A 9,427-nucleotide genomic window follows, 5' to 3' on the forward strand; every position below is an offset into this window, starting at 1 on the left:
CAGGTAGTCTACACTATCATACCCTTGTCCTCTGAAGGTTCTCAACTTGGATTTAAATCTGCCATGCTTGGAGATCTCAGCAGTTCATAGGATTTGGCTCTTTGATTGTCAATCTGTTATAAAAAAAAAATCTTGCGTAAACCTTTAAAAAGACTTTTTTTGGGGTTTGAGAAAAATTATTCCTCTTTATGAAACAGTGGTTGGATCTTACACTCTGGAGGCAGTGGTTAGGTATAATAAATGGTCAATTCTTTCCTGTGGCAGAGTGCTGTATTAGCATATGCAAGACCTGGAAGAAACTAGATCACTATCTTGATAAAAATATTTTACTTACTGAGTGACTCTGTATTTTGCTGTTTTGTATTATTGTCACTTGTGCTGCAGGATTGAAGAGGGAAAACTTGGTGAAACTTAAACATCTAGGGCTTCCATGAAAAATTCTTTACATTTCCTTTGTTATTAGGGCTTGCAAACAGAAACACAAGATGAGTTATTTTAATTAGTGCCTAGGTCAACTGTTGGCTTTTTTTAACTTGCAGCCTGCATATCCGAAAGTGTTTCTATGAATGTATAGCGAACTTTGTAGCAACATATATTCAGCTTTATCTCACTTTTTTGAGGAAGCTATGAGGGATGAAAGTGGGTTTTTTTTAATGTTCTGAAAAGTATCTTGCATGTGGAGAAGAGGAGTTGCCTAAATATACAGAAATCACAAAGAATAATGACGTTTTGGATTAGTTTTTACAGGGTTAAGTGTAATTAGGTTGTGTATACACAAAATATTTTAATCCCAACCATTAAAATACATACGGAGAAGGACATAATGGGGGGGATAAGGAATCAAACTGGATATATACTTAAAAATGGCTTCTTTAGGTCTGTTTTGAGCTAAAGAGTCGTGATATGAAAGTATCATAGTTTAATATATGGCACAACATTTACTCTTTGTGTAAGCCTTCTTAATCTAGGTATGTAATATTACTTTACCTGGATAGGGATGCACAGCTCCCTTTGGAGATGATTGAAATTGCTTAAAGGAATCAGAAGGCCTAATATATGAAAATCCGTGTCGGAAATTTTCCTGTGTTAATATTGTGTGTCTTTCAGCATTTTCCTTTTGCAAGGTTTCATATTCAACAGAAGAACATACTTTGTAGGAGGAAAGCTTGTTTGTTTTAGTTTGTCCTGGGCTGACCCTCCAGTGCTGATGGCAGAGATTACTAATGGTTGGTTGTCAGGCAATGTTTTCAGCTCTGCTGTCAGTACAGTTTTAGCACTGCTTTAGTTTGCTTCAGAAAAGTCAACTAAATATCTCTCAGACTAATTATTTAGACTGTGCCACACAGCTGGTTTTGCCCGAAATGAGGCGGCTGGCACATGCAAACCTCTTTCAACTGGTCTATAGCAGAAATTACTCTTCTGCCTGCTTTTCTGGAGGTAGGGACAAGGGGGAAGGAGGAAATGCGTTTGTCTGCTTTTTCAGGTTTAGTCTGTGATAGCAATCATGAAAGAGTTGCTATTACCACTTTGGTTTTCTCAATTACTTTTATATTTCTTTTAATCAAGAATGCATTTTCTACTGTACATGATATTTGATAGACACTGTTCCAGATGGTATTTGAAAGGGAGAAGAATATAATGAAAACAGGCCTGTTCACATTTTGTATCTCAAGGGTTTTTTTAAGGTGTTTGGATTGTATTGATTCCTCTCTTAGATAACTTCTTTAGAAAAGAAAAACACAAGGCAATGCCTCACTGATGAGAGTAAATTAATATTTCTGCCTTCTTCCATGAACTGAGCTTAATGGTCACAACTCTGTTTTTAATACCTAAAACTGTCATTTAAATGAATGGGAGATTTAGCTGCTGAATGAATATAGCAACTGTGATGTTTGATTTTTGTTGTTGTTTGTTTGTTTGTTTTAATTTTTTTGATGACTGTTCCTGTGTGGTGCTATTTTGTAAACAAAGTATATGTGGCAAGGATGGAATCTTTAAAACTTACCAAACATTGGCCTAACTCTGCTTTCATTTCCTTACAAGAAGCAGGATCATTCCTAAGCTGAATCCTTGTGAACTGGCTGTCTGAATTGGGATTTTATCATATTTACATCTCCGGAAGTGTTCTTATACCACAAACCAAGAAGGCATTAAGACTGCAGATTTTATGCTGTTGCTTCTAAAACACAAATATCTTTCAGCAAATACTTGAGAATGTCCTTGTTAAACTAAATTGCAAAAGCCTGTTTGTTTATAGTTAAGTTCCTTAAACCATAGATCCTACTATTTGCATGCAGCAATGTAAATAATGCACTTAGCAGCCAGTCTGTCTGTATATAAAGAACAAGTATGTGGGTTTTTTCTCAATAATATTTGTATGTCATTGAGCTTGCAAATTGTTCCTGGTTTTTATGGATTTGTATATATTATCTGTAGAACGCAAATCTTAATTTCTACTTCTAGCAGGTGGTTTGAACAAAAAAATGAAAGATACATTCCTTTGAGACTACCTGGGTACTTTTCACTGGACTTGAAATTACAGTGTGTGTCTTGCATAAATACACTTTTCGCTGAGAGGATAGAATTGTAGCATTTAGTGGAGACTGGCTAAATGACAATAAAATGTAAAAACTGGTCAGTTCCCCTGCTTTTAGCTGGTATAAAAGAGACTTGGTGTTTTTCATGTTGTATTAACTTTTTTTCCTTGAGGACTGTGCCATCCAAATAAGTAAGCAGCACGTATTCATGAAGTCTTTCAGAAAGTCTTTTTTCATAGTTACAGTTTGTTTGATTTCCACCCTGCCTCCTGTTTGGCTTTCTAGGACAAGTTACTGAGAAACACTTGCATTCTATAGGCCTGCCAAAAAGTTGGGACTTCCTGTCTATTTTTAAGTGCTTTCTTTATGTTGGTAGTGGAAGAAGCACAGGATCCTTTACTTGCAAAAGCATAAAACAGTATTTATCAGGAAAGGTGCTTTATCTCTTGGGAAGTGCCGCGCCAAATTTTATTGTGTAAGAGCTCTCATTAAGAAACTTTTTTCCGAGCTTCATTACATTTAGAAGTATATGGGCCAAATTCACCTGTAGCATAATTCTACTTAATCAATTTTTTTTTGAGGCTTTCACAGTAGTATTCTACCTCTAAACTAGAATCTGAAAAAAAGAACAATTAGGCAATGTTTTGTCTTTCTACTTCTCACTATTTTCTGTAAAGAATGGTGGGTGGTTAAACTGGTACAGTTCGTATATTTTCTATAAGTGTGTACATTTCTGGACTTATTGTTTCTTAAATATTTTGTTTGTATCTCTGAATTTTGAATTTCAAATAAATTATTTGTACGTTTATTGAAAACATTAATTTGTACTTGGTCCTGGCTCTTACAGCTAATGGTCATTGTCTTAACAGCGGAGGGCCAGCTCTTTCAGAGATAAAAAGTTTAGAAATACAAGACAGTGGTGGCAAGGTAAGCGGGAGCAATCCTGACTTGGTGCAGCTGCAGCACCTAATGGCCGCAGGGGTCCGTGTTGGAGGCAGTAGGAGTGTGGGTTGGGTACCTGTAATTTACACACCGATGGATCGGGTGATGCCACTGCAAGTGGTACTCGTGATTTGCAGACCTTCATTTCTGTCACTCTCTTTTGTGCTCTTAACTCCCTACTGTGTTAAAACTGTACCAAATACTGCCACATTTTCAGAGCTTTCTAGAAAGAGAATTTGGGCTTTGGGCTTATCAAGGGAAACGCAATTGCAAAGTGTGTTGCTCCCTCTCCTGCTGTTTCGGTTTGGTCAGATACCTGCTGTGGGCTTTAATAAAGAGGTTCCACTTAAATTTGAGAAGAAACTTCTTCTCAGTGAGGGTGACAGACACTGGAACAGGCTGCCCAGGGGGGTTGTGGAGTCTCCTTAGCTGGAGACATTCAAAATACGCCTGGACATATTCCTGTGCAACCTCACCTGGGTGTTCCTGCTCCAGCAGGGGGATTGGACTAGATGATCTTTTGAGGTCCCTTCCAATCCTAAATGTACTGTGATACTGTGAAGACTAATTAAACATCTTTCAGACTTCAACAGACAAACAGTCCAGGAGCTCAAACATATGTGAAAATTGTATTTTATCGCAGGACAGTCATCCCAAAGGTTTAAAAAAAAAATTGTTTTTTTTTTTGTTTAACTCTTATTTCATGCATGGAGGTTAGGGTGTATTTTTTAACTCTTTACTATATGTTTCCACTTGATTACAGTGAAGAAATAAGCTGAGGTTTTTATGTGTCTCTCATAAAAACTTCCTTTTTGCTCTTCTGTGAAGATATTTGAAGCACAGAAAGAGGCATAGCTAAAGTGACTTCTGGTCTTCAAAGACAGGAGCAGTGCTGTTTTCTCTTGGAGTAGAGCTAGTGCTTTAAAACTCTGCTTTTAATTAAAAGTTCTGTGTGTTTTAGGGATAGTAACCATAACTCTTCAGGAGGTCAGATTGAAGGTCCCTCATCCCTGTTTTTGATTCCTATTTGTAATAAGATCAGACATTAAAATCTTTGGCTAGAGTTGGACGATAAAGGGATGAATACATCAAGTGAGTGGATCCAATTCTGTTCAAATGGAAATAGTTAATTTTAAATTTATGGGCTGAAATTATGCTTATATATTCTAGGAGCTGAGTTTCCTTTGTGTGTGATGGTGTGGTTTGAAAAATCCTGTTGATTCTATGTAGCATCATGTCTAGATGGTAGGTGAGGTATTTCTCCCCTTCACTCAGGTGTTACATTGTGAAACTATGTTTTCTCTATTGATACAATTGCAAAAGCCCAAACGGCTGTGTCCAAGTATAGTTTGGATCAATGCATCATTGATTTCAAGACGTAGTACTGCATTTGCGAAGGTTCTGTGGTGATACATATAATGCCACCATTTTGGGTATAGGTAGAAGGAAGTATTACTTTGGCCTCCATGGGACAGCACACAGAGATCTTGACAGACTTTAATACATGGGTGTTGTGGTGGAGATGGACAAATGACATAGACCAAATTCTTCCAGGATGAAAGTAGTAGATGCCATTTATTGCCACAAGTGCATTTTTATACAGTTTTACCAACTCATGTGTCTCTTCACTACTGGTTACAAGTTACAGCAGTAACATTTCATTGGCTAATTTTGCTATCATCAATGTTACTCTTTTACTCCCTTCTCTCTCATGGATACACCTTAATATCTCCAGATACTCCTTTACTTCCACCTTTCTCACGGAGAGGCCTTAATATCTTCAAGGCTAATTTCTGTTCCCATGCCCTCCGTCAGGGAATCCACAGACCCACCGTAGTCCCCCACACATGGGCTTCCTCAGCTTTACCTGTGTCACTGATGGAGCTCATTCTCATTTTCTGTCTGTAGCTTGCCACAGGTTCTGCCTATACAAAAGGATATTTTCAGGTATGTCCCTTGTGACACTCCATCATAACTTACAAGTCTGGAAAGGTGAATGCAACAGCCACAAGTCTTTCAAGTAATCCAGCATGTTCCTTGGTCTAGCAACAGCAAGACCATGTTAATGTGCCACCGTGGGCAATTATACTTGTTGTCCCAGCGGGGGCTTCTTGAGCATTGCTGGAAACTTTTCAGATACAGCCAAAGTAATTTCTGGTAGAATTTTTGAATGTGAGGGGTTTGGAATTGTTCAAGTCTACCCTCTTTTTTCCTTGCCAAGATCCTGTTTGCCTGCTGTCATGATTTTTAACCCCAGCCTTCAATGAAGCACCACACAGCTACTTGCTCACTCCTCCCTGGTAGGATGGGGGAAAGTATTGGAAAAGTGAGAAAACTCATGGGTTGAGATAAAGACAGTTTAATAGGTAAAGCAAAAGCTATACACACCGGCAAAGCAAAACAAGGAAATCATTCACTGCTTCCCATGCCAGGCAAGTGTTCAGCCAGCTCCAGGAAAGCTGGGCTCCATCATGTTGAACTGTGACTTGGGAAGACAGATGCCATCACTCTGAAGGTCTCGCCTTCTTCAGCTTTTATTGCTGGGCATGGTGCCATATGGTGTGGAATATCCCTTTGGTAAGTTGGGATCAGCTACCCTAGCTGTGTCCCCTCCCAAACTCTTGTGCACCTCCAACCAGGGGTGGTGTGAAAGGCAGAAAAGTCCTTGGTGTTGTAAGTGGTGTGGAAGCGCTGCTCAGCACTACAGGAAACATCCTTGTGTTATAAACTGTTTTCAGCACAAATCCAAAACACAACTCCATACTGGTTCCTATGAAGAAAATAAACTCTGCCCCAGCCAAAACCAGCACTGCTGCTCTTTCTGGTGTGTGCAAGACAGCATTGACCAAGGGAAAAATAGCAGAAGATTGTGTACAGGATGTCCAAATGAAACCAATCACAGCCTTTGACTTCTTTAATTTCTCTGTGAAAACTGTGAAGCCCACGATCATAAAGGATACCCTGGAAAATGTGAAATCTGTGGCACGTTGTGTTGAAATTGTTAATGTGTTGGGCTGGAAGCAATAAACTCTTACAAAAGCCTAAATAACCCTCAAACAGTATAGGGTTGTGAGGAACAAGTGGTCTAGCAACCAGGGCTGTTTTGTTAGTATTGGGCTACGCTGCACTCAAGTAGCAGTCTTTGTGATGCCTCTTCCTGTTGCTTTTGTTCCACCAGCTGAAGTTCTCCAGTCCCTTGAGAACTTGCAGCACATTTTCTGCTGTGGGAAGTGCATGGAAAATGAACTGAGAAGGTTACCACTGCTTGTGTGTACAGAGGCTGTGGGACCTGAGGGGAAACAGGAGACACTGAGAAACTCTACAGGTTGAACTCTCTTTTCTTCCTTCTGTCATTAGCCTCTTCAGCTTGAAGTTAAAGCCAAATGCTTGTGCTTTTTGGAGCCTGTATTTTCAAATGTTAGATGATGTGAAAAGGGTCTGGGGCAGTACCAGATCAGCAAAAGATTTCTTCCAACCAAGTCAAATATACCTTGGTTGTTCTATGTCTGAAACTAGGAGACTTGCTGAACTTGTATGCAAGGTTGGAGTGTAACTCGCTCTTTTAGGAACTGTGGGAGAACAACACCAGATGGTTGCATAAGTGAAAAATGGTCACAGAAGTGATATAGGGGCAATGTGGCAAAAGGGGGCTGGCTGAAGATGTGTAATGAAAGGGAACAGGGTGGGTGGTACTCTTGTCAGACTCTGTCCAGGACTGTTGAATGCATTGTTAAATTAAGGATCAGTTCAGTGGTAAGTAATGCATCCAGGATTATATTGTGTATTGTTGATGACTATTTGTAGGTAAGGGAAAGAAGTGCAATGGGCCCAAGGGCTGAGTATAACTTCACCTTACTACATGCAATTCTGGAAAAAGAAATAATGAAATATTAATTATTTTTTTCCTTATCTCACTGTACTCATGTCAAAATAATTGCCTGTCAGGGATTGGCTCAAGGAGCATGGACATGAGTCCACCGAGCAACTGTACGAGCAGAGCCCATTCTAGTTGACGTAAGTAGGCCTTAGTTAGCTTAACTATTAGGCCGTGGGGAAGGGGGAAATGGAAAAGTACTGACTAAGGCAGGGTCAGCATATCCTTGAAGAGATGGGTCAGAAGAATGGGGAATGTCTTTGAAGAGATAAGAATTAGAAGAAAGAATGCGGAATGTGCATAGTTAGCTAAACCTGAGTAGGTGGAGTAAGTAAATGTAACCTTTTAGTGCTAAGCCTATTAGATAGAGACAAGTATGCATAATTATGGTATTTGGTATAAATACGCGCTATCCTGGGCAATAAAGTTGAATCATGCTTTATCACTCATATTGAGTCGGCCTGCATGTTTTCCTCAGCCGTGAACTTGCAATTGCCAAGTGCTTCTGGTGCAATAAATCAGGAGGGATATAAGGTGAGTGACAGCTGCTGAACCTGTAGGCTAATGGGGCTAATGACATCTAGATGTTGTGTGTGGAACAGACTTCACCAAAGCTATTAACACTTAAAACTAAGCAGCTTTTTCAAGGTCCCTTCTATAGAGTGTGGGGGCAGAGGTTTGGTGATCCATTTATGGCCTCTTTATGCACAAAGGCTTACCACTTCAGCAATTAGAAAACCAAACTTGTTTCATTATTAGGTCTTCATCAAGGCTAACTACAATAAAAACTGAAGAATTTATAGACAAAAGTAGTGAGGATCCCTTCCCATCATTGAGGGATGGTGAAATATAAAATGTGGTGGACACCAAAATAGCTGTACTATTTTTCTGTGAAAAAAAAAGCACAGGTTTTGTCATTATTGTCATCTTCCATGTCCTCGTCCCCAACATCAGTTTAGTTATGTTACAGAGATGGGCTTATGCCTGGCATTTAGCATGCTAATTAGACAGGTTTGCCTTGGGTCTTACTTTGAAGAATCTCTTGACACATGTTGTGGCTCATGAAGGAAGGGTGAAGAGAAATGAGACTGCTATAAAATTGATAGACAATATAGAGAGAGGAAAAAAATCAATATCAAGAATCTTTCAAGATCCCATCTTTTTAAGCATTCTGCTTATGCAGCCAGATGGCTTTCAATTCTTGACTGACAGTGCATAGTACTAATAAAAGCTGGTGTCTGTTGAGACTTTTGCTTTCCATCTCTACAAGGTAATCACCATTGTAATGTGGGGGAAGGAGGAGAAAAATAGAAGTGATATCACTTCTAACTCATTCAAAATAGCTATGGCTGATGGGGGTGGGGGCAGGAGAGAAGAGGAAGCATTTAATATTTATAATAATGGCAAAAGTATTACGTTTGTGTGAATATTTCAGCTGCTCTGTCTCATTGTGTGTGCCTGGTTTTAAGCAAGCCAAGTATTCCTTAGTAAAGATAAGGTTGAGCCTTTGACCAGTACTCATGCAGACAACTGATAGCAGTTGAATGTTTTGAAAAGAGGTATTTACAAACGTGTGCAGTGTTTACGAGTAATAGCAAATTCAATTATAGCTGTCCTGTTACCAGATGGAAAGTGCTGAACTCGACACTCTGTGCATCTCCTCGGTCCCGCCTTTAGTGCAGCTGGTTTCGCCCAGTTCTGCTGTCCTGTACCTGTCTCCCTCACTCAGCCCCTTTTGCTGACCTAAGGCGCAGCCTCTCCCCCCTTCATCACAGTATCACAGTATGTTTGGAATTGGAAGGGACCTCAAAAGATCATCTAGTCCAATCCCCCTGCTGGAGCAGGAACACCCAGATGAGGTTACACAGGAATGTGCCCAAGCAGGTCTTGAATGTCTCCAGCTAAGCAGACTCCACAACCCCCCTGGGCAGCCTGTTCCAGTGTCTGTCACCCTCACTGAGAACAAGTTTTTTCTCAAATTTAAGTGGAACCTCTTGTGTTCCAGCTTGATCCTATTACCCCTTGTCCTATAATTGTTTGCCACCGAGAAGAGCCTGGCTCCATCCTCCTGACA

The sequence above is a fragment of the Nesoenas mayeri genome (assembly GCF_963082525.1).
Source record: "Nesoenas mayeri genome assembly, chromosome: 1".
In the NCBI taxonomy this organism is placed as follows: Eukaryota; Metazoa; Chordata; class Aves; order Columbiformes; family Columbidae; genus Nesoenas; species Nesoenas mayeri.